The sequence below is a fragment of the Mirounga angustirostris genome, unplaced genomic scaffold, assembly GCF_029215605.1.
Source record: "Mirounga angustirostris isolate CCGP_5_RB_7025 unplaced genomic scaffold, mMirAng1.0.hap1 SCAF_17, whole genome shotgun sequence".
Taxonomy (NCBI): Eukaryota; Metazoa; Chordata; class Mammalia; order Carnivora; family Phocidae; genus Mirounga; species Mirounga angustirostris.
In genome coordinates, this window is record NW_026991725.1 from 36638307 (window position 1) to 36663627 (window position 25321).

Here is a 25321-nt window from a genome sequence, read left to right on the forward strand (position 1 = left end):
GTCACCTCGGAAGGGATGGCTCTGGATGGTCACAGAAGCAGGTTCTTGCCCTCTCGGGGGCCAGCAGCTCCTGACTTCCACGAGCTGTGCAGAAACAGCCCAGGCTGACCACACCAGGGCTCTGCCCTGGCCTTCGACTCCTCTCTTTATCCCCTTTGCAACCTGCATGGTAGCTGCTGAGCGCGGAGCCCAGGGAACAGGGAAGTTTGCCCAGGTGCCTCCCACCAGCTATCCCCCAACCTGTCCCTGCTTATTTGCATGAGATAACAGCAGTGAGTAATTCATTGCCACGGAACAACAGAAACCTGGGGATAGAGAGCAAGGGCATCCCAAAGCAGGAAATGATAAGGGTGAGAGGTACCGTGTGAAAGCAAAAAGGGAGCTGGGATTAATCAGGGTGCAGACTGGACTTAACCAAATGTGATTCTCCACTTTCCGCGAGCAACACCCAATGCAAAACTATTTGCATGCCTCCACTATGTATAGCATCGGCTAGCGCTGCAAGGGGAAACCTAACTCAAAGGCACAAAAGAATGGATGGATCGGCTTCTTGCCACATGCATGAGCTCCCTGGCGTGAGGTTCAGGGGTGGCAGTAAATGGGTCCCCGCAGTTCTGGTTTCTCTCCTCAAGGTCAGTCTTCTGGAAGGGCTCTCTTTCCAGCACTGTTGCTTTGCTCTGGGGCTGCACTTGGCCACGAAGGGGCCAGATTCTAGGCTTCCTTCAACGCTGGACCCTCCGTGCACGCGTGTCTCAGCATGGTACAGAGAGGAATTGCATGGGCTAAAGAGGGCAGTGATTTCTGATAGAAGGTTCCCATTCATCCTCAGAAGGAACCAACCCCGCGGACAGCTGGATAGCGGATTCCCAGCCTCCAGAACTGTGAGGCATCACGTTCCTGCTGTCTCAGCCCCCTGACCTGGGGTTTGTTATGGCAGCCCAGGAACCAGAGCCGCTCACCAACAACAGCTTACACTCCACGGCAGGTCTCTAGTGATTACTATGTTTCCCCAGGTCTTCCCCGATGCCCTGCAGAGGACACTTGTGGACCTGAAGTTGTGGACGACTGCCATATGGTTTTGAAAGGTGCTGGGCTCTCTGCTCCTGGTTCTCTGATGACAATTTCCTTTCATCCTCGTGCTATTGTTTCCTCCTCTTTACGGGTGAGCAAACAAGGACGTTAGGTAGTCTGTGATATTAGTGATAGATGGCTGGGGAATCTGGAGCATCTTGGCCAAAGGAGAGTCCTCTTGGGAAGAGTTCTGCTCATAGTTGGCAGGGGGTGGTGCTCATGGAGTTGTGAGTTCTCCTGATCCAAGGAAACATATCCCGGAGGAGGAAGAGGTAGGTGCTCAGGCCGAAGTTCCAAGCCTGGCTCTGCCGTGCCCCACCCCCCAACAGCCATTTGACCTTGGGCACGTGGATTCCGGAGCTTTCTCCATGAGGAGGGTATTGGCAGGAATGTCCATGCATCATAAGACACTCAGCATCCCTAGAACCCACCCACCTACTCGTTGCAAGCAACACCCTCCCAAAGGGTCCCCCAAATCGTCCCACACATCCCAAATATCCCCTAGGGGATAGTGCCCTACCTAGTGGAGAGCCATTGGCTCACTCTGAGTCTCAACTTCACTCTAGAATGAGAAAGAGACCATCCTTTTGTCCAGGTCATGAGAGCCTAGGGATTTTCCTTCTACAGAGAGCAAGCTTTCTCAAGCTCAGCACCATCAACGCTGTGGACTAGATGAGTGTTTATCACAGGGGTCTGTCCTGTGCGCTGTGTATTTAGCTGTATCCCTGGCTTCTACCTGCTACATGCCAGAAGCACCCTCCCCCAAGCTGTGACCATCAAAAATTCTCTGGACATTGTCACATGTCCCCTGGGGGGCAAAATCGCCCCCAGTTGAGCACCACTGATACAGAATACTCAGAACAGTACGAGGTTTAGATAGGGCTAGAAGGATCATAACTATTACGGTGAAGACATCCAGCTTTCTTCCGATTCTCTTCAGTGACAACAACCAATCAATTCAATCGGGTGATGAGGTTGGCCCACTGACCTCCGGTAGCGCCTGCATTAGGTGAGCAGCCCACAGGCTTTCTTATCGATTCCAAAGATGGAGCGTATTTATTGCCATTGTCCTCCTCTTGCCAATTTCTTAAAATTTCCTTTTATTTTTTAAATAGGATCCACGCCCAACATGGGGCTTGAACTCACGACCCTGAGATCAAGAGTCGCAGGCTCTACCGACCGAGCCAGCCAGGCGCTCCCTCCTCTTGCCAATTCTAAGAGCCTTTCGCAGAAGCCCCGGCCTCCTCTCCAGCCCCTCCCTCTCCATCAGCTCTCTAATGCTCCCTGGCCCAGTTCAATACTTAATCCCCCACTTGCCATGCCCTCTCCATGCTCACCGCCACCGCCCGAAAATTGCCCAGCATCCTTCATCCACACACCCTAGAAAGACCCTGGTCTTCTCATCTTCTTCCTTCAATCCTTCCATCTCCTCCTGTCAAGACAACATTCCCTGGACACCACGCTGATGCTACATATACCAGAATCGAGAACTTTCCCTGACTCTCAACTCCCCTTTCTCATATTTCCCCTTCCCACACTGGCAGCCTGACTTCCCGCGTCCCCCAAGGTGTGTCCTGTCCCGTTGCGTTCTGCATCATGCCTCCTTGCTACGTCCTCCTGTGCGGTATGCATCTTTCTCCCCACTCCCTTCCCATTCCTCCCGTCCCAGTGCAAACTCAGCTTTCCCCAAAGCCTTGTTGAATTTCTCCAACCCCCAATGACATTTCCCTTCATCAAATTCTATTACAGGTATGGTCATTTCCATACAGCAGAACACTTATTCATTGTTTAAATCCATTATTGCTTTTTTTTTTTTTATCCTGGGATGATTAGATGAACAAAAATATTATTTCTATGGTATCAAGCTCAGTCCCCCTCTTGCTACCCCACCAAAGACACCTGGCTTATTCTGTCCTTCAGATTTTTACTTAAATGTCACCTTCTTAGCACCATCTTCTCTGAACACCATATTTAAAGTTGCAACTCCCCCGGGACTCCCAAGCAACCCATCCCCTCGCCTGCTGGGGATGTGGCAGCTAAAGAGACTGATGAGCTGTTACTTTCACGGAGCTCATGTGAGCTGACATAGTTCCTTGGATATCAACTACATTCACTTCATTCCCTTATTCTGTTCACAGTTCAATATCAAATCTGTTCTCAGTATTTTATGATGACTCCACATCAGTGTCCATGACCTTGAGTTTAATCTCAAAGGCAAGAATTTCCTCGGGTCTTTTTCAGGGAGTTTTATTCTAAAATCATTTTCAATTCACAGAAAAGCTGTGTGGTTGGTATGGCAAGTTCCCATATACCCCACCCCATTTCCCCTATCATGAACACCTTTCATTACTATGGTTTATTGAACCAATATTGATGCATTATTATTAATTGAAACCCATACATTTTTCAGAAGCCCTTAGTCCTTCCTGATGTCCTTTTTTCTGTGCCAATTTCTCAGCCAGGATATATCACGTGTAGTCACCACGTCTCCTCACATGCTTCTTGGCTGCAACATTTTCAAGCTTCCCTTGTTTTTCCCAACATTGGCAGTTTTGAGGAGTACCCGTCAGATATTTTGTAGAATCTCCCTCCAGTTTTATTTGTCTGACGTTGTTTTCCTGGTAAGCCCAGAGTTATGAGTTTGGGGAAAGAAGACCATGGAGGTGAAATGCCATCCTCATCATCTCATCTCAAGGCTACATGCTCTCGACATGTTTTTTTGCTGTTGATACTGACCTTGACCTCCTGGCTGAGATAGTCCATCAGGCTTCTCCACTGTGAAGCCCCCTCTCTCCTCTCCTTTCCTGACTATGCTCTTTGGAGGGAAGTCACTAGGTCCTATCTCCTTGATGGTAGAATATCTATGTAAGTTATTTGAAATTCTTCTGCACAGAGAATGGTCTTCCCCAACTACTTATTTATTCAATCATTTATTTACATCAGTATGGACTCATGGATATTTATTTTATACTTTGGTTTATAATCCAATACCACATTATTTTTTTTTTTGCTCAAATTGTTTCAGCTTTGACCATTGAGAGCTCTTTCATTTTGGTTCCTGTGTTCCTTTGACATACCCTCATCACTTTGTGTATGTTTTGGTTTTGTTTTGTTTTATTTGTTTGTAGTTTAGGCATTCCCTTACTTTCTGGCACTACAGATGCTCCAGGCTCATCTTGGATATTTCCTGCCTCAGCCCCGGGATAAGCCATTTCTCTTAGGACCCTGGTTCTTCTTACTGGAGAATAGGACCAGAAACAAAGGGCGTTCGGTGTGCTCATTGGCAGTGTGGCAATGTTAATTCTAAATCCTCTCAATAGACAGAGCAAGGAAACATATGTATATTACTAAACCATGTTTGTGCACAAACACACACACAATTTATAAATATTTCTATATATTTGTATCTATATTAAGCTAAACATGAGTTCATACTGATATTTCCAACTCCAATCCATTACCACGTGGATCATTCTACCCTCCTCCTTTTGCTTATCTGAAAAGCCCACTCCAACAGTGAGAAGCTGGGTTCCTACCATCCATGGTCCATTTACTTACTTGCTCAGTTCCAGTAAACATGTATAGCAGTCTGAGAACTATTAACCCATGCCCCCACGGGGACCAACTTTATGAACCACAGTACCATTATGTGTAGTTCCTTTTGCCTTTTTTAGTCTTACAGAGGCATTTCCAAAGTCAGGTAGGTCCACACCTCTCACTCCCTAACCCTTCCGCGAGATTGTTGCGTATATTTCCAACAGGGTTAGTTTCTTCTATCACATTTTGCAATCCATCCTAGGATCCTCCAACCTCCCAAATAATTTTTTTCTTTTTTTTTAATTTAAGATTTGTTTATTTATTTGAGAGAGAGAGAGAGAGGATGAACGCAGAGGGGAGGGACAGAGGGAGAGAACCTCAAGCAGACTCCCCACTGAGCCCTGAGCTGACACTGGGCTCGATCCCCTGACCCATGAGATCATGACCTGAGCCGAAATCATGAGCTCAACTGACTGAGCCACCCAGGCACACACCCCCCCCCCAAATAATTATTTTCAATTGCATACATTAAGGTTTGTTTTCTGGACTGTAAAGTTCTATGGGTTTTGACAAATGCACAATGTCATGTATACACCATTATCGAATCTAACACAATCGTTCCATTGGCCTAAACATTCCCCCCATGCTTTGCCTATTCAATTGTCCTTCCCTCCTGAACCTCTGGCAATTACTGATTTTTTTTCTCTGTTTTTGCCATCTGTATTTTTGCCTTTTCCAGAATATCATAAAAATGGAATCACATGGCATGTAGCCTTCTCAGACTGGTTCCTTCCGCTTAGCAATATACATGTAAGATCCACCCATGCTTTTGTGTGGCCTGAGAGTTCATTCCTTTTTGCCACTGAATAGCATTCCATTGATCATTGTAGGTACCCACCACGGTTTTTTGATCCATTTCACCTATTGGAGGACATCACAGCTGCTTCCAGTTTTTGGCGATCGTGAATAAAGCTGTTATAAACATTTGTGTGCATGGCGTAAGTTTTCAGATCAGCTAGGTAAATATCCAGGAGCATGCTTGCTGGATTGCATGGTAAAACTATGTTTAGCTCTGTAAGACCTTCTTTGTTTATTTGGGAGTTTCATTCATTTGTCTGGTTGGTTGTTTTTAGCAATGCTCAGTACTGAGATGTCCACAGGCAAACATTTAATAAATAACATTTTATGTATCAAGGATCTAACAGTCAACTGCTTATAGATTCAGTTCCTGTGAGAGCAGTTGAAGGAAAGAATGTCCCTGGCATAACCACCTTCATTGCCACAAACAAGGAGTCAGGATGCCTCAACATCAAACTTGCCCATGGGGCCGTGTCTTCTTCTGCACCTCAATTCCTTTCAACTCAGCCATGCCTTGTGGTTTCTGAGATAATACATGTTAAAGGAATATTAATCATGATTAACTGCTAAACCATCAGTTAATGTTAAATTGTGTGGCCCAACTGAAAACCTTATTGTCTCCATTTGATTATTTACTGTATCCTCACTCCCTAGGCAGCTGTTTTCCCAAATCCAAACACTCTTACTGCCACACCCCAGAGTCAGGAGAAGCCCATTTTTTCCAGGGCGAAAAAAAAAAGTGGTGTTAAAGAGCCTGAGCTCATTTAGAAAATATCAGATCTCTCCAGCAGGATCTGGCTCCCCTCCCATGCACGGAAGGACAAAAGATCCTGTCCCTTTTCTTTGCCAGTGTGTCATGGGACAGAGGGGACCTGGGATGTGTCTGGATTCTCCTGCCCAGATTTAGCCCAGAGCAGTGGGTGCGGGACTTGAGCATGCATTCAAATCCCCTAGATGTTAAAACTCAGAGTGCTAGCACCCATCCCCACAGTGCCTTATTCAGTAGGTCTGGGTTCAGTAGGACTTTCTAACAAGTTCCCAGGTGATGAGATTCCATTGGTCCTGGGCATGTCTTGAAGAACCACTCCCCCCAGAGGAGTGTCCTCCATGCAACCAAGGCGCCCAAGCCATCACTAGGAATTTGCCTTCACTGCTCAGATGGAAGACAGAGCTCGATGGAAGAGCTGGGGAAGGTTGAGCTGAGCTTAGAGCAGGAAAGCCAAGGAGTCTGGCACTTTGACACTGGGCACACAAGTCACCTGCTCCTCCAGAAATGGCTCCCTACTGTGGAGATATGGGCTTTGGGAGATGAAATGGACTATGGTGGCCAAAATGCCTTCATTGTAAAAGGGAAGGAAGTGAACCCAGTGGATGAAAGCAACTCACACAGCAAACCAGGGCAGAGCCACAATGACCTCCATCTTCTGGCTCTTTCTATAGTAGCAGAACTATTCTTCCTTGCTCGAGGGAGCACAGGTGCTCAGAGGTGAGGAGAGCAGAAGCAAGCCCATTCCTGAAATGATGATGCTTGAATTGTCATCTCAACAGGAAGTGAATACAACATGGCCCCTCCCTCCATCCACCCCTGACACCCCCCCCCCACACACACACACGGGTTCACGAGGGTAAGCACTCCAAAGAGACAGAGGGTGGGAAATGGGCAAGTAGGGAAGATGAAGGATCATTGTTTCTCAGAGCAATAACTCATGCTGGACCACACAGGATAAAGAACTCCAAGCTTCTAGAAGAGGAGACGACTAAAATTCTCAGTTGAAAGCCAAAGAGGGCAGAGTTGGTGGTCTCAGCTCCTTCCCCCCACCCCCAATAAAAGAACTCTGGCCATCCTGTTCTTGTGACCCTGGACATTGCTCACTGGAGCAATTCACTGTATTTGTGGGAGATGAGTAACTTCCCATCACCTTGTCTGGAACCCAGATCTCAGAGCACCTCTAAAAGGAGAAGTGAGGGACAGGCGAAGGAAGGGGGATGGGGGAGGAGAGGCTTTGGCTGCTTTTCTTTAGATTTAAAATATTATTAGATGATTTCCTTGAATTTCTAACAAGCAGGTTGAAGTTTAAATTACAAGATCTCTAACAGAGTCAGAATCCAAATGGCCCAGGAGTATGCAGACAACAATTACCACGGCCGGATGGGTTTCAGGTTTGTTCTTTGTGAAGACAAAGCTCCCATTGAGTGGTGAGAAGGAGGAGAGCCCAGAGAGGGTTTTCATTACCCTGATCCCCATCCCCATGGCCAGGGGAGGACGCAGAAGGAAGAAAGCATAGCCCGACTGGTCAATGCACTGCCGAGGATGACAGTTCATAGTGGGGCACACAGCTCTGGAGCAGGGTGGGGACAGAAGACAAAGATGAGAAAAGAAAGAAGCAAGCCCAGCGATGCAAGCTCATGTATTCAACAAAAATAAAAAAGCACAAGCCTCAGAGCAGTGACTAGGTTCTTGGTAGCAAACAACCATGTCGTGATTTGTGTGAAAGAGGAGAGGTCTTGCTGAGGTCTTATGGGAGGTTTGGTTCACACTTCCTTCATTTTGTTGATGAAGAATGTGCAAAACCCCTCAGCCAGAACTTTTCATTTAATCCATTCTGTCAGAGGCAGGGCAGTAAAGTGGTTATGGAACCAAGGTTTGGGGTGAGGATTTCAGTCCTGCTTGGGATAATTAATAATAAATTACGCCCAAGCCCCCTGTTTCTCCTAGGGCTTCTGTGAGCATTTAAATGCAAACATATGTAAATGTTAGCAGCCTTCCTAGCACTTGTAAGCACTGGACAGTTTGTAGCTACTTGTCATCTGTTACCTCGTACCTTGAGAGAAGAGGCTCTGAGCACCATGGCGACTTCCATGAGCCTTTGACCACTCTTGGGATCATCCTCCACTGAAGGACCTTCAGCCGATTGCTTTCTTGCTCAAGTTTCAACATTTCCAGTTTCTTCTCCAGAACAGCTGGTCCCAATCTACTAAATAACCCCTTTGCACACTTGAAGACCATTATTAAGATTCCCTTTGGCCATAAACATATGAAGAAGTGTTTAACAGATGAAAAAAATGTTTAACCTCACTGGTAATCAAAGAAATCCAAATCAAAACAACAAAATGCAATCTTTGCCTATCAATTTGGTAACTTTTTTTAATGATAGTACTCCATGCTGGTGAGAGTAGGGTAAGGTGGCAATTTCGTACATTGCTGGTGGGAACATAAATTGGTACAGTCTTTCTGGAAAGCAATTTGGCAATATGTTATCAAGACCCTGAAAATTGTCCTTACCCTTTTACCCAGTAATTTCACTTCTGGGAATCTATCTCAAGGAAATAATCAAAGAATCGGACACAGATTTCTGCTCCATGGGATTTGGTCTAGTACACAGTATTTTGATTTGTGAATAAGTAAAACCACCCAGAAGTTCAGGGATGCCGTGACACATATTAACAAGTTATTAAAAGTCATGTGAACAAGGAATATTCGAGGACACGCAGAGTGGTCATCATAAAACGGGAAACACAAGCACACGCAGCAGGATACAAAACTAAACACAGGAGGATTTTAATTATATAATGATATATATTTATACTTTTATATGTGCATAGGAAAAGGCTAGATGCAAACACAGCAAAATATTAATGGTTCTTATTAGAGGGTGATAGAATTATGAGTGCCTTTTTATTTTCTTCTTCATAATTTTATAACTAAAAAAAAATTGTTTAAGAGCTCACGTGGCCTTATATATGTTTCTAGGTAGCTCAGCACGGTCCCTGTCCTGCCATAGCACCTTGTCCAGAACCTAAACAATGGGCGATCAAGGGTTGCAGAGATTTTCTGGAAAGGGCCAGATAGCAAATGTATCAAGCTCTGCGGATCACACAGTCTCTGTTGCACTTACTCGACTCTGTTTTCGTATGGCAAAAGCATCCATAGACAATCCGTCAACAAGTGGGCATGGCTGTGTTCTAATAAAACTTTACTTAGAAAATTAGGCAGCAAGTTCCTTTTAGCCCATAGCCTTGGTTTGCTGACCCCTGGCCTAGATGATTTGAATTTCTCCCAGCCTAAAATAAATAAATAAATAAATAAATAAATAAATAAATAAATAAATAAATAAATAAATAATCTATAGTTTCAAGCAAATATACTTGGGAGAGACTTCTAGGAGAATCGGATGAGGCAAAGCTCTTCCCCATTCTCCGGATAGTCAATCAACGTGAAACCTTTATTCAGAAGCAGTCAGCGAAGGGCACTGTTCACGGGCCCTGCTGATTCACCACGACAGGTGTTCCCTCGTCCCCATCCCCAGCACCACCTTCCAAGTAGGATGCTCTGCACCACCCACTTTAGCCCTTCATGCAGACAGTGGGGTGGGGAGTGAAGAAAGCCAGAAGTTGAAGTGATGACAGCAGGAGGGCTGCAGACTTGGCACAGCTGATAGTTGGTTCAAGATTTCCACTCTCTGTCATCCAAGTGGCTGGAGGCACCCAGAGTCCTAGGTCTGTTGTCAGGTTTTCCTCTGGTCACTGTGCTGGAAGGTTGATCGCACATTAGTTGCATCCTAAGCCACGTTCAAAGGGGTGCAAAGAGATGTTTTTTGGGCTTGGTTTTGTAGACAGACAAACTGAGCCCTCGGTGAGAGCACACGATGCATTTGTATGTACACTTGGGTATGATATAAAGCTTTGCAATTTCCCCTCTTGGGATTGGAATCCTTCCCACTCACCTTGTCCTTCTCACTCACGTTGGCATAGACACAGGTCATCGCGGTATGGGTGGTCTTTCTCCCCACTCCCTCCTCTCTTGCCCCGCCCCAACTCCGGCTGTGTGTTTCCAATGGGGACACCTGCCCTAAACCGCTGTGGATATTGGACGCTTGTCTGGGGGCAGGAACAGCATCCCAGAGCAGCCTGCACATCAGACCCAGTGACGTGACAGGAGGCTATAAAATCAAAGTGACATTCCAGGGCTCTTTATTACCTTGTCCCTTTTCCCTAATCAAATGTCGCCAAATCAAATGTCAAGTTGAGAACAACCAAGTGAGAACGGCCCCAGTGGAAAGAAAAAGCAGTCACTGGGGGCTTCTCCCGAAGTCCTCTGCCAGCTTCTGGGGTTGATTCCTCTGACTCGGCTCGGCCTGTCGAATTTTCTCCTAACTCTGAATCCAGGCTGTGAGTCCCGCAGAACAGGCACTGTCATGGGCCAGCTTTCCATCAAGACTCCACCATCCTGGCAAATTACATAGTGATAAGGGAAGAGAGGAGAACAAGGAGATGTTGCTTTAAAAAAAAAAAAAAAAATTAGAAGCCCCAGTAGCTTATTTTACCCATAAAATGTCTCTCACACCCTCGCTAAGACAGAAAATATTTACACCAAACCCTCACGCTCTGCATTAGGCTGCCTGCCTAGGACTTGTTTTCCTGTTCAAGACTATAATGCAGGTCTTACTCTGATTTGCCCCGGACGGAGGCATTTGATTCCTGTTTCGTCCAGAACAAGGGCGAGCTGAAGGCCCATTATGAGTCATACTATTGCACACCAGGCCCTCTTTTTTTTTTTATTAAATCTTATTCAATAAACAAATATTGGGAGCAGCCGCGTGTATTGAAAGCCCACAGGATTAGAAGTAATTCATGCAGCCTGCTTTTTAGGCATCTTTTTTTTTTTTGCCACAGAAGAGAGGCCCCAGTTTGAAATACAGTTCCGTTACTTCCCAGCTGTGTGAATTACTTAATCTCCCCAGCCTTATCTTTCCTCTATTTGAAGGGAAAAAAAAAAGAACAGTGTGGGGGTGGGAGCCCCAATGATATTCGTCACGCCAAGTTGCAGAGTCGGAATGAGAGCCCGCATGTGAGCGCCCAGGGTAGGACAGAACATTTCCCTCTTCCCTTCTTTGAGCAAGGAATGGTGCTAATAACTCTGAGAGATGTGGGGAGGAACGGAACATGGCCCTACCACCTCCCTGCACACCACGAGTGTTGGATCTTTAGGGAGCAAGATTTATGGGCACAGGTTATTTGAAAGGTGGGGTATGCCAGGAAGGGTTGTGGAATGTGCTGTGAGAACAGAGAAGAGGGAGAGAGTCTTTCTAGCCAGTAGAATCAGTAGCCTCTGGGGTCGGGGGGTGACATTTCAGTTGAGCCTTAAGGGACAGGGAGGGAGATGCCAGAGACGCTTCTGGGCCAGGGACCTGCCAGAGCACAGGCTAGAGACAGAAATGGACAAAGCATTTCAAGCAATGATGATGCATTCCAGGGTTGCTCGGTCAGGAACACGAGAGCCCAGAAAGACGGGTAGGCTGAAATCACCGAGGAGGCCAGATCACTAGGGACCCATGAGCGCTGTGCTGAGACCCCGAGTTATTATGGAGGCCATGAGATTTCGAACCCAGGAAACTGCATCATCAGAATGTCACGCTGACAGGATGAGCCTGCATCTCTATCTGCCCAGGACAGTCCGGCTGTGTAATTATTAATGCGTTCGGACGATGAATGATGTACCACCTGAATTTTTCACCTTGCTGTCAATGGGAGAAAGATACTGGGGTAGAAAGAGGCTAGCCCCGAAGAGATCCCTTCAAAAGCCACTTCGCGTATCCGGGTAGGAAATGAGAGTCTCCAAAGACAGAGAACCAACAGGAACAGAAAGAAAGAAACAGATCAATGACCCCCTCTGAAGGTAGGGTCAACAAGACCTATGCATTGGGAGAGGAGAGAAGGAGAGAGCACGGGCGGTGGCTGGTGTTTTTAGTGTTAGGTGAGTTGAATCAGTGGGGTGAGCCACACACTCTGTGGAGAGGGATCAGCAAGGAGCTGGAAATGCGAATCCGGAGTACAGCAGAGGTCAGAGCTGGAGACCTGGGTCTGGCAGACTCGTGGGTAAAATGGTGGCTGAAGAAGGAGGGGGGGAGACCACCCAGGAAGAGGACAAACAGGATGACACTCGGGGCTCCCTGGCAGATGATAATGAGTCATGAGCAAAAGAGATGAGGAACCAGGCAGAAACAGAATCATGGGTGCCCGGGGAGAAGAGAGTTTGGGGGATGGCCGTTTGCATCCACAGAGCCAGACGTTCCCAAAGGAGTGAGTAGGCTGGCGAAGGGCCATCAGAAAGACCTCTGAAAGCTCCATTTCGCCGGAGCATCGGGGCATGAGGCAAACTGCAGTGGGCTGAGGAGGGAGTGGGAGGCCAAGAAGTGGTGTCAACAAGCACAGACGATTCTTTGGATGGATCTGTTAGTGAAAGGAAGGAAAGAGATGGGACTGTGGTTTGAGGGAGTAATCAAGAGAAGGCCAGCACCGGAGGGAGTTAAATGGAACCTGAGCGCATCTGAGCACCAAGATGAGAGGGAGTGGCTCATGAGGAATCCGATAGAAGCAGATGGTTCCTGCTGCAGTGAAGAGGGGACAATAGACAAGAGGCCGGACTCCCCATCATCGAGAAGGCCGGGGGGAAGTGCAGCTGTAATAGGACAGGGGCCGTTAAGTTGAGGGAGTGAATGGTGGTAACGGTGTGGTCCCAGTAGAGGTGGCCCTCATCTGTCACAATTCACGACACTTAATAGCGACTATGACTTGTTGACATGCAAGTTCCGAGCATTAATTGAAACCTCGCCAGCACCCATTTTACAGGTGGGGAAACTGAGGCTGAGGGAGGCGGAGTCAACTGCCCGTGAGCAACTGTGGAGGTGGCAGAGCCCCGACTGGAACCCAAGTCCTCCCTGATGGCACAGCCGGACTCACAGGCCGCCCGGAGTCCATCCGTATAGACCGGTGGCTTCATCCTCTTGGTAGGGCCGGAGGTGAAGTCATCCGCTGTGAATGATGGGGGTGGATTTGGAGGCCCAAGGAGGGAGGAGAAGAGTTGAAACAGCTGCTATGAAGAATGCAATGGGGATGGGCCCAGGGAGAGAGAGGGCACGGACAGCTTCCCAGAGGTGCTGATAGCTTCCAGGAGATTCCATCTTGTTCTTATCGCCCTCACTCCCAGCCCCATTTCCTGCCCAGAACTTGCCCCACAAGCTCCTCATTTCTTTTGTTGTCCTCTCTCGGCTCATCCTTCCCTCCAGGGAGATAAGAGTCACATGGGCCGAGTAGAACAGGGTCAAAGATCCTTCCTACCACTGGGAGGCTTGTTGGTGATGAGCAGCAGGGAATGGAGCCGGGGAGGCAATCCTGAGCTCTGAAAGGTTTAAGGAAGCAGTGCATTCGGCGGGCAATAATGATTGCAGATGGAATGGCTGGGAGCCACGGTCCAGCTGCTTGGGCCCCGCCCGTAGAGGAAGAGACCTGAGTCAAAGAACTTCAGCCAGGTAAGCTGGCCATCACCTCCTTCTATTCCAGCAACAGGCCCGTCCATCCCAGGAGGCCTCTTTCTACTGAAGGTGTACTCATTTTAGTTAGCGATCAAGGAAGAAGCCTCCTGCGTGTGAGCCCAGAGCTTAAACTGTTCCCTCCGAGGCACTGGTTTGACCACTTCGAGAACAGTAACAGACCGAACCTGGCCCTCCGTCTTTGGGAGGACTGCATCGAACTATTAACTAAAGGTGTTGGCCCCGGGGACAGGCCTGAAGACACAGGGTTATTGCTTGTTGGACGTGGCCCACCAGCTCGAACACAACTATGAAGCCATTGGTGGAATTAATAAAATCCATACGGGCCTGGAGTCTAGAAGAAGCTGGGCTCAATTCAAATTTCCATAAAAGCGGCTAACAGGACCGGGGAATTGGCATTGAATTCTAGAAGTGTGCTGGCTTCCTGCCTCCCAAACGTCATTTTCAACACACTGGGAATCAGGATAGAAAAATCTGTGGGCTTGGAAGATTCCAGAAGCTTTTATTAGAATCTCCTCAGGGCTGTCGTTTCCACGGGGCTAGAAACTCCCTTGCAGGCGGGTCATCATAGAGGATCCTTTAAAAGCAGAGAAAAAGCACGGGAAAATGACCTCAAGCTTCCCTGCGGGCTAAAGGGGAGCCATTTGAGGGGATACAAGCACGGAGTGCGCCAATTTATATTTAAGTGCAGCTACTTGTGGGATGGGGCAAGGGAGGGGGGCACTGGGGTTCGTCCTGGAGAACTGGGCTGAATGTTTGTGTATTCAGAGTGCATGGGCAAATGATGGAGAAGCAGTGATCCGTGTGTGTGAGTGTGCGTGTGCACGCACATGCACGCGCCCACAGACACCCCAGGCTTGGGAAGAGGTGCCTACCATCATGCAGCCCAAGGTAAAATAAAGCTGGTGCCTCCTCATGGCCCCAGTTTAAACTGGATTCCCCTCCCACCGGCCGGAGAGTCTCCTGAAAGCCCCGGCCACGTCTCTGACCCTCCCCCAGATTACCATCTTTCCCTAAAGTCGCCCTGAAAAGAAACCCAGGGGCAACAAACCCCTCCCTCCCGCACCCGTTCCAACATTTCTCTAATTAATGCAGGAGAAAATTAATTACAGAGGGATTTTCAAGACCTCGGCATCTAATGGCCAGCCCAGCCGCCCCCCCAACCACCTCCCCAGGGCCAACTGCGGGCCCCCATTGGCTGTGCCACCCTCCCTCCTCCCCAGCCCCGTGCACAATACCACAGGCTAATTAGGCCGGGAAGGAGTTTCTTGGCAAAGGGGGCTGAGCGCTAGGTCAGTACCTTGAACAACCCAGAAGAAAAACAAAACAGCATTAAAAGAAAAAAAAAAGAAAGAAAGGGGGGGGGGGAAAAAACACCCTGCTAATCCCAAGCGCATTTCCGCCAAATATTCTCCTTTTCAAGTGTTTTCTTCCTGGTAAACAAAATGCTGTTGCTGGCTCTGCAGATTTTAGGACACGGTTGCTTAGTAATATTGGGGAAAACACCAAGTCCTCACCTCAGCCCCATTTGTTTCTCTTCTGTCTTGCTCACTTCACTGAGAGGCCCTGACATTCCCACATCACGAGGGACTGCCTGTTTTGTAAAGAAGAGCTGGCTTTTCTTTACTCCTTTCTCTTTTCCCCTGCCTTCCTTCCTTCTTTCCTTTCTTCCTTCCTTCCTCCCTCCCTCTCTCCCTCCCTCCCTCTCTCCCTCTTCCTTTCTCTCTCTTCCTTCCTTCCTTGCTTCCTTCCTTCCTTCCTCCCGCCCTCCCCCTTTCTTTTTCTTTCTTTCTTTCTTTCTTTCTTTCTTTCTTTCTTTCTTTCTTTCTTTCTTTCTTTCTCTTTCTTTCTTTCTTTCTTTCTTCCCTCCCTCCTTCCTTCCTTCCCTCCTTCCTTCCTTCCTTCCTTCCTTGCTTCCTTCCTTCCTTGCTTCCTTGCTTCCTTCCTCCCGCCCTCCCCCTTTCTTTCTTTTTCTTTCTCTTTCTTTCTTTCTTTCTTTCTTTCTCTTTCTTTCTTTCTTTCTTTCTTTCTTTCTTTCTTTCTTTCTCTTTCTTTCTTTCTTCCCTCCTTCCTTCCTTCCTTGCTTCCTTCCTTCCTTGCTTCCTTCCTTCCTTGCTTCCTTCCTTCCTTCCTCCCGCCCTCCCCCTTTCTTTCTTTCTCTTTCTTTCTTTCTTTCTTTCTTTCTTCCCTCCTTCCTTCCTTCCCTCCTTCCTTCCTTCCCTCCTTCCTTCCTTCCTTCCTTGCTTCCTTCCTTCCTTGCTTCCTTCCTTCCTTCCTCCCGCCCTCCCCCTTTCTTTCTTTTTCTTTCTTTCTTTCTTTCTTTCTTTCTTTCTTTCTTTCTTTCTTTCTTCCCTCCTTCCTTCCTTCCTTGCTTCCTTCCTTCCTTGCTTCCTTCCTTCCTTGCTTCCTTCCTTCCTCCCGCCCTCCCCCTTTCTTTCTTTCTCTTTCTTTCTTTCTTTCTTTCTTTCTTTCTTTCTTTCTTTCTTTCTTTCCTCCTTCCTTCCTTCCTTCCTATTTCTCTTTCTTACTTTCTTTCTTTCTTTCTTTCTTCCCTCCTTCCTTCCTTCCCTCCTTCCCTCTTTCCTTCCTTCCTTGCTTCCTTCCTTCCTTCCTCCCGCCCTCCCCCGTTCTTTCTTTCTCTTTCTTTCTTTCTTTCTTTCTTTCTTTCTTTCTTTCTTTCTTTCTTCCCTCCTTCCTTCCTTCCCTCCTTCCTTCCTTCCTTCCTTCCTTCCTTCCTTCCTTCCTTCCCTCCTTCCCTCCTTCCTTCCTTCTTCCCTTCCTTCCTTGTCTAACTGCTCCCCAAAGCCAAGCTAGGAACACAGTTCAGGTCCTGTAGACCAGTGCCATCCAGTAGAATGGTCCACTATGGCAGCCGCTAGCCGCTCATGGCTCATGGTTGGAGCACTGGAGCTCCTGACAAAACCCCTGTGGGTTGAGCTGGCAGAGCCACTGAGGGGACGGCCATAGAGTCTGGTGGCTCTGTGATGGTAGTGAGGGACTGAGGATGGTTTAGCATAAGGATCACACAGGCTTCCACTAGAATGAGGTCCCGTCTTCTCTCTGTGCAGCTTTGTGCGTGACTTAACTCTTCAGTACTGTTCTAGACAATCACGCAAGCACACCTCAGGGTTGTGTCTGAGGCCCTGATAATGGATGCCAAGTCCCCAGCACGTATGTGGGGCCCCCAGTGACCCCTTCCACCAGAGGATAGCATGGCCCACTCCACAGTCTCACTCTTCTTGGTTTGCTTTTCTGCTCCCAGAATTCTGTGCTGTTTCCCATCTCCGTGCTTTCCCCTCTGCCCACAACGCCCTGCCTCCCTGCTTCTCTGCCTCAGTCCCAATGGTTCCTATTTAATCCAAGAGATCCTAAAGGCTCAGCTTGAGAATCCCCTGAACTGAGAAGCTGTTTCTTTTCCTCTCTAGTGCCTCTTACCCTCTCTCTCTCTCTCTCATACACACACACACACATGCACACACGCACACCACCCACCCCAGAGCTGGGCTGGAGACCCTTCTGCAACCTCGTCTCTGTGAACACCTGCTTCTCTGCATTTGTCTCTGAACAATCTTTTTATCAACCTATCATCCCTGTTACAGAGTGAACCCTGAGGACACAGCCAGTGTCTGACCTTGCTTGGCTTTTCAGTGGTGTCCCCAACATCCAGAATGGCATCCAGCACCCAGTAACTTCTCAGTTAACATTTGTCATCTGTGAAACAGCAACTCTTCATCATGGTTTACCCCCGGCATCAGGGGTCAGCAAACTACAGCCCACAGGCCAAGGCCAGTCCCCCACCTGCTTTCACATGGCCCTCAAGCTAAGAAGGTTTTTGGTTTGGGTTTGTTTGTTTGTTTGTTTGTTTGTTTGTTTTAATGTTTTAAAGGATTAGATTTTATGTGGTTATATATAAGTACCTACATAATAGAACTGACTTTGCCTCTTGACCTGCAAGGCCTAAAATAGTCACTTTCTGGCCCTTTAAGAAAAAGTTTGCCAACCTCTGGTCTAGATCCCAAGAACAGCCGCTGATGGGGCTCAGGGTAGCCGGCAGTCAGAGAAAGGGAGAAAGGGTGCTTGGGGAGGGGTGCTGAGAGAGGAACCCAAAGCTCACATCTGGCCCATTTCCAGCAGAGTTGACCCCAGGGAGCAGGGCAGATGGTACGAGCTAGTCCCCAGGGATGCCGATGGTGGGGCAGCACGGACAGAGCACGCTTTGTCTTTCTCAAACCACCTGCCTCGCCCCACTGCAAACACCTCAGGGGGTGGGGGTTGGAGGGACACATGATGTGGACTTCTGAGAAAGTTCTGACATGCCCACACTCAACCATGGCAAATGGAAGAGGGGCTTTTCTGGCATCCGTGTTGTGGTTTGGCTATGTTAGGAGCCGTTTCTATTTAAAGTCAAGCCCCCAAACATGTTTTTAATAGCAATGGAAAGGTCTTCCAGAGCAGCACGCACAGAGGCTTGGAAGCAATCATCCAGCAGGCAGGAAGCAATCTGTCCTTCCCTGTCCTGCTAAGACATGAACTGAGGTTTCTAAGAACCAAAGAAAAGATCGCTCCAGGCCCGGATGACACCATGTCAAGGTGAGCAATAGGAGCCTCAAGGTCACCCCATCTCTGTTCCATGTCCCTTCCTACCTTCCATACACCCTCAATGTCTTCCATACCCCGCTCAGAAACAATTTGCCAAATGTCACAGGCATCTGGGAGTACCTGGAGGCTCCCTCATTTCCCTGCTTGGTTCCCTCGTCCAACAGGGAGGGGCCGAGTGCACCCAACGTGCTAAATATTTCCCTGCTGGAGAGTCTATTTTGCTTCTGCTGCTGCTTGGCAGCAGAGAGGCAGGAAGCTATTTAGATATATTATCTTCCTTTTCAGGAAGTTTAGAGGAACTTTTCTATTGCAGTTCACACAAACATCCAGCTAATGGTCATTTAGTCATGCCGGCTCATTAAGTCACCAGTGAAGAATGCTCAGCCCGGTTCAACGACACTCGAGCTTCTCCACTCGCCGCCCTAGATCCAAGGGAGAGGAAGAACTGGATGGGTTGTAACCAAGACCAGGAGCTCAGCCTAAAGGCCATGAGGGTCCAACATAAAGTGATTCTCACTTCCCAGGGTTGCCTATGGTTTTACAGAGTAATTGAAATGGGAGTGAGTAAGGAGGTGGTCTCCACGAAGAGTTTCTGGCCAGATGATGCTGTACTTTAAGGGAGATCAAAGAGAACTCTTGGCAGGAGGTAGTGAGAATGTGGTTATGAAAAATGTGATATGGATCCACGGATTAGAGTTCAGGTGATGGAGATGAGTCAACAGCTGGGGAAGGAGACTGGTGCAGACCATCATGGCTAACTATGATTGATCTGTTATTAGGCTCTGGATGTGTATTAACTCATATGAGGCTCAAACAACTCAAGGAGCTAGGCACTATGAGAAAATTGACCCAGAAAGCCAAATACTTTGCTTAAGCTCATACAAATGGTGAGTGGCAGGGCTGGGATATGGATCTGGCCTGAGCTATCCAATGGGACATTCTGCAAGGGTAGATATGTCCCATATCAGTGCTTTCCAATATGGAAACCACTAGCTACATGTGGCTACTGGGCCCTTGAGGGTAGTGTGACTAAGGACCTGAACCCTTAATTTTACTTAATTTTAATGTATTTAAATTGGAGTAGTCACATGCAGCTAGTGGCTACCATATTTGGACTCCCAGATCTAAGCAGTCTGGCTCCAGAATCCACACTCTTAAACATTAGACTATCCTGCCTTTTAAATCGATTGAGATAATTTGGAACTATTTATTAGGAGAATAATTAAAATCTACAGGTAGCTTTTAATTGATATTTTCAAGGATAAGAACACATAAGAAATCAGACTAAATGGAAATGTAAGAGGAGAAAAGTTTGCTTAAGTTAAAATGTAGTTGTCTGTTCGGATCAGGTGTTTGGCAAAATACCTATAAAGGGAGCAAGGTGAAACGCCAGCATGGTTTGTCAAGAGAGGAGGTGGTTTCCTCTTGTTTAATCAGTAGATCGTCTCAAGCTCCTATAATGTGACCTTTTTAAGTCCCTGCTCTCTCTAGAGCCATATGGTCTGGGTGGGAAACCAAGTCAAATCCATCAAACAAAGCAAGGCTGCAGGATCCAGGGTGGATAGTACAACTAAAGTCTATTCATCCTGTTGGAATTTGGGTCAGATGTTTATCCGTAAAAGCAGGAATGATCATGGAAGCCTTCATGGAGGAGACAGTATTTTAGCTGGAAGTTGAAGGATGGATTGGATTAGCACAGTGGGAAATTGGAAAGGATGAAGGCAATGACAGACTTAGAAGGAAAAACAAACTGTTCTTGACAGATCTCTTAGAGACTGACATTTAGGGATTAATCAAAAGTGACTCCAAATTTTCTAGCTTGGACAAAAATAGTGGTTCTGGGGGCAGACATGGGAACTTTAAGGGGTGGTAGGAGACGGTTTTGGGAAATTATGACTTAGGTTTTGGCCATGTGGCCACAGCTTGTGTAAATCTCAGATTAATACTCACTTTTCAAGAGCCATTAAATGTCCAATTTAGATGGGAGGAGGGTGGTTCGGAAGGCTGCCCAAGATCACCTCCATCCTAGTACTCAGTGACTTTGCTTTCCCTCTGAGGCTGAGAAATTAGGCCATGGCAGAATGGAAGAGAAGCCACAGGACTCCAGAGATGTACACGTCACCACCCCACTGGGGACAAATGCATACCTTGTTTTCTCTGCAACGCTGAGTTGACAGACATCCGGTTACTTCATCTTGGGAGTTATATTCATCTGCCCTTTGGAACATCCTGCCCAATGACTGATTTCTTTAAATAGCTTTTTTTTTTTTCTGATTATATTTGTAATACCTACTCACTGCAAGACATTTGGAAACTTCAAAAACAGAAATAAGGAAATGTAATCCCATATGCGCGCACACACACACACGCACACAGACCTACACATCCATGTGCACGTGTATGCATGTGTATGTGTATATATATTTATGTAGCTATAGTTTTTATCCATTTCTAGCTGGTATTTTAAAATACATTTTTAGCGAAAGAATCTGTATGAATAAATAAGAAGATAACAGTACCCAACTTTTATCGAGTTGTTAGTATATTCTGGGCATATAGGAAAAAAGTCATCAATCGCCACACGTAAGCACATCTGAAAGAGTCTATTCCTAAAACAAACCTATAGACTTTCCCCTTATTGCCCAGCAAGTACATCTTTAATGCCTCTCTTCATCATTTGCTCTTTTCCTTTGACCCAGACCACTGTAGATTCAGAATTCCCTGTAAGGGACCAAGAAAACCAAGAAGGAACAGCAGTTGGGGGTTAGGAGTAAAGAGTAGGGACCAAAGGAGGCAGGTGCCCCGCCACCAATATTCTAAACCACACATCTGGAATTCCTGACTCTGTTCCCGACAAGAAAACAAACACTGAACACACATAGGGGAAACCACAAATAGACACGTATCCCCAGCACCTGGAGAAAAGAAGTAGCCTTGCAGAGGAAAGAGAGTGAAGAAGACACAAGATGAGATTGGGTAGGACCAAGGGGAATTTGCATGTTGCCTTTAAACTGCCCCAGGGAAATCAGGGAATGACTTACCCCCTAGTGAATAAGATCCATGTAGACAGGGAATCTATGGATAATTCACACACACACACACACACACACACACACACACACACACACAAGCATGCAACCTCAACAGGGGATTTTTCACTCCTGCCTTGGTTTCCTGGGGATTCAAACCAAGGCATTGGTGCTCCATTCTTGGAGACACCCACAAACACCAAGGGTGTGGGTGGATCCTTATCTGGTCCTTTTTTTTTTTGTGCAAGAAACGGCTTGGTCCCTGAGCAAAGCCTGTGAGAAGGGAGAGCTGTCTCAGTGTATACACCTAGGGAGTGGGGGACGAGGGGATGGCCCTTCCTCCAAAGATAACACAACAGCCCCGGACCGCCAGTGATTCTCTCTCCAAAACCTTCCTAATGAGCTGTCTGGGGAGGTGGGGCGGGGGGGGTGAGGTGGGGGGGGGCATTTTCAACCATATTTTGGCCACTGCTTGTTTTTTTAGAATTCTGTCTCCATTTTTTCATTTCACAAACGCTGTTTGCAATGACCTTTCCCCTCTCCACCATCTTTGACAGTTTCTCATGCGTGAAACATATTTTTGTTCATTATTTTTTTGTCCACAACCTCCCCTCACAACCGTCCAGCCCGGGTCTCCCTCCCTGTACCCTTCACCCCCATGTCAGACATATAATGAATTACCATTCCTTCAGACAACGAGGTTGAAAACTCGTGGTCTCCAAGGCAACGGGGTGTCCTGGGGTGGGGTGCTGGGGAGGGGGGCTTGCCCGGCCAGGAAAGGACTGGAAGTAAAGGGGGGTGGGGAGACAGAAGCAGAGATGATATCATTCCTGAAGGCTGAAAGCAGCCAATCGGCCCGCGAGGATATGATGTCATCTCCCCCACCCCCACCCCCTCTTGGCCTAGGTAGCCCCACTGAGAATTCTAGACAAGTATCGAGCTCAAGTTGTATGGCTGTGAGAGAAAGAGGGCGGGCGATGGCAAAGGGGGGGGAGAGAGAGATCTACCGCTTCTCTGGATGGCCCTAGCAGACACTACAGTCTTCACTAGAAGCAGCCCCATAAAAATGTCATCAGCTTGGGCTCTCCCTGCATTACAACACAACGATTTCTTTGGGGAGAAGAAAAAACCCTGAGATTTATTTTGCAGTCACTCCCCCCCCTCCCTTGGAAGAGAAAAACCAACCAACAAGTTGTGAATGAAGTGTCTGCAGAGCAGCCCCCACCAACCCAGCCTGAGAACTTTCTGAACAGAAAGACGCACACACTCACACGGAACCAGCTGAGCCCATTTATGCTGCCCTCAGCATCCCCGGGGATGGAGGAAATGCTCTAGGTGCTCCAGGGTGGGAGCCTGCTTCGGGGCGAAGCCTGGCAGTGTGGGCCACTTAAGGTGCTGGGGGAGGGGCGTCTGTCCCCAAGACAATGACAGTATCTAGGGCTCGGTGCCAGGCTCCTAGGAGAAGCAAACAAGCCATGGCTTCAGGGAGGGGTGCTGGCTCGGTAGAGCGCCTACTGATGTGTTACCCCCACGCAGAGGGGAGGGTGAGTATGCACGGCTCTCTTCTGCCAGATTTTTCTCTTGGGACTGGGAAGCAGTGTTATTTCCCAAAAATGTTCCCAGGAGTCCAGGCCACGGAATGGTGTGTCCCAGGGCTCAGACCAGGCCAGGGCGGCCCCCTCCCCGCCCTTGAACAGTGCAAAACATGTAGGTTCCCCCCACCCAGTGGTCTTTCGGAGGTCTTTCCGGAGTTGTCCCACATGGACCCACCTATGTCGCCTTTGACGAAACAAAGAAGCCAAGATCCACGTCCACTCCCCATTTTGCAGATGTGGGCATCAAGGCCAGAGAAGGAAGGGACCAGCCAAAGGACCAACAGAGTCACCAACAGGTCTGCAGCTGGACCCAGAACTCTGTCTCCTGCCCGCTGTTCATTCTTCGAGACCAGCCCGTGACACAGTGATAGCCAGTGTCTTCTCTCTGGAAGACAGAAAGCCTTCCCTCTCGGCATCGCCTGTTTACCATTTTCTGCATAAGTCATTACGCTATTGGACCCAGATGATGATCTCCAGCCCCGTCCCTATGAGGTGTGAGCAAGAGTCGCCCTGCAGACATCTACCGCGCATCCAGCTCCCCCTTGACCAACAGGCCCGACGCACACTGAACCAGAAGGCACAGCCAGGCTCCCACGGGGCCCACCTCCAGGAAGGGAGACCAAACAAGGGTCATGAAAATATGTGCAAATTGTACACATGAGCGTTATGAATCAGGGCTGGAGACACACGAGGGAAGGAGTGAACATCCATTATTTTAGCAAATACTTACTGATTTCCTACTCTGTGGTAGGTGTTGAAATAGAAATATGGCTAAGTCTGAGTTCTGCCCTCGCGGCATGTCCATCAAGGAAAGTACACTGAGGCTGTGCAGACAATGTCCCCCTTCGAAAGCCCCGGGAAGACAGGGACTCGGTTGCATTCATGGACACCCTGTCTGTTGCCGGGTATACAGCAGACGATCAATAAATTCTTGCCGCATGGCCGAAGAGAAGCAGTGCCTAGAACGATGGTTCTGTCTTCGGAGGACATCAGCAAGGAGGTAATACCTGAACAGGGCATTGGAAGACAAATAAAAATTTGCCAGGTGGAAGGAGGGGGGATATTCTAAGTAGAGGGAAGCCCATTTGCAAAGACGTAGTGTGTAAGGATAGGACAGGATGGGTTATGCTAAGATAACGAGTAACACCCAAGTTTCCGTGGCTAAAAATAACAAATGGTTTCAAAATGGTGGTTTTCAGGCTTTCCTGCCTCCCCCACATCTACCCTCTGGCCCTCAGAATTGTGTTGGCAATTTATCCGTCATCTATCAGCTGTCTAGCGAGATCAGTAGCATGGACTCGTGAATTTCTATTTTTTAATGGTTTGCAATTTTTATGGACTGAATGCTTGTGTCCCCCTGTGCCCCAAATTCCTATGCTGAAATCCTAACCCACGGTGTGATGTTGTGAGGAGGTGGGGCCTTTGGGAGGGGATTAGGTCATGAGGGTGGAGCCCCCATGAGTGGGATCTGTAGCTTTATAAAAGAGACCCCAGAGAGCCCTCCATTTCTTTCCACACGTGGGGATGGCCATCTCTGAACCCGGAAGCGGGTCCCCCCTCACCAGATACTGAATCTGCCAGTGCCTGGACCTTGGCCTTCCCAGCCTCCAGAGCTGTGAGAAATCAATGTTTGCCGTGTAAGCCCCCCAGGCTCTAGTATTTCTATTATAGCAGCCAGAGCTAAGATAATAATTCATTCCTGTACTCGATCATGGTGGTGGTGTTAAAATTTGTGCCAGACTTGGCCAAGGGGAGCGCTCCTTCAAGCTGACTTCTGTGACAAGTCCCCGTCCCTTTTAAAATGCATATCATGTTTTAAATTGGTACCAAAATGACCTTCTTCACTTGGGTGTTCCAATGGGATCATGAGGCAGCTGAAGACTTTGGGAAGGCAGGAGAGTTTGGGGGAAGCAAGGCTCAGCTTTCCAACATTCTGGGGAGAGGAATCTGCTTTGTGAAGGAACTCATGAGCCCCTCTTGACACAAACCATTAACAACATAAGACACATAGTCACACAAATGACTACAGAAAAGGCTCATTTGCAGGGAGTAAAAATGTTTAGAGGCACAGGGCAGAGGTGGGAAGGTACTATTTCCTTGCACCTTGGAGTTCTGTGAGTTTTCAGCAGCCTGGACACAGGAGTCCCTATTACTGCCCTCGTTTTTGGCACTGGAGCTAAGTCTTTGCACTATTGCTCTTTCCCCTCACATGATCTCCTAATAAAAAACATTTGGGGGGGCAACTGGGTGGCTCAGTCAGTTAAGCATCTGCCTTCAGCTCAGGTCATGATCCCAGGGTCCT

The 25321-nt window shown here is 47.9% G+C and overlaps 1 long non-coding RNA gene across 9 annotated transcripts in view; it reads right to left on the reverse strand.

The window, feature by feature from the left end:
- Window positions 1-8344: 8344 nt before the first annotated feature.
- LOC123853820 (uncharacterized) overlaps window positions 8345-25321 on the reverse strand; it is a 211861-nt gene continuing 194884 nt past the window's right edge. For 3 of the 9 annotated variants that reach the window (XR_010408644.1, XR_010408636.1, XR_010408634.1), the window contains exons 6-8: window positions 23750-24026; window positions 10445-10693; window positions 8623-9995 (exon numbers count right to left, since the gene is read on the reverse strand). This is a non-coding gene — a long non-coding RNA (uncharacterized LOC123853820). Of the gene's footprint in view, window positions 8486-8621; window positions 9996-10444; window positions 10694-23194; window positions 23405-23749; window positions 24027-25321 lie in introns of those variants that run through there. The other 6 variants (XR_010408643.1, XR_010408640.1, XR_010408637.1 and 3 more) reach the window with 5 other exon arrangements.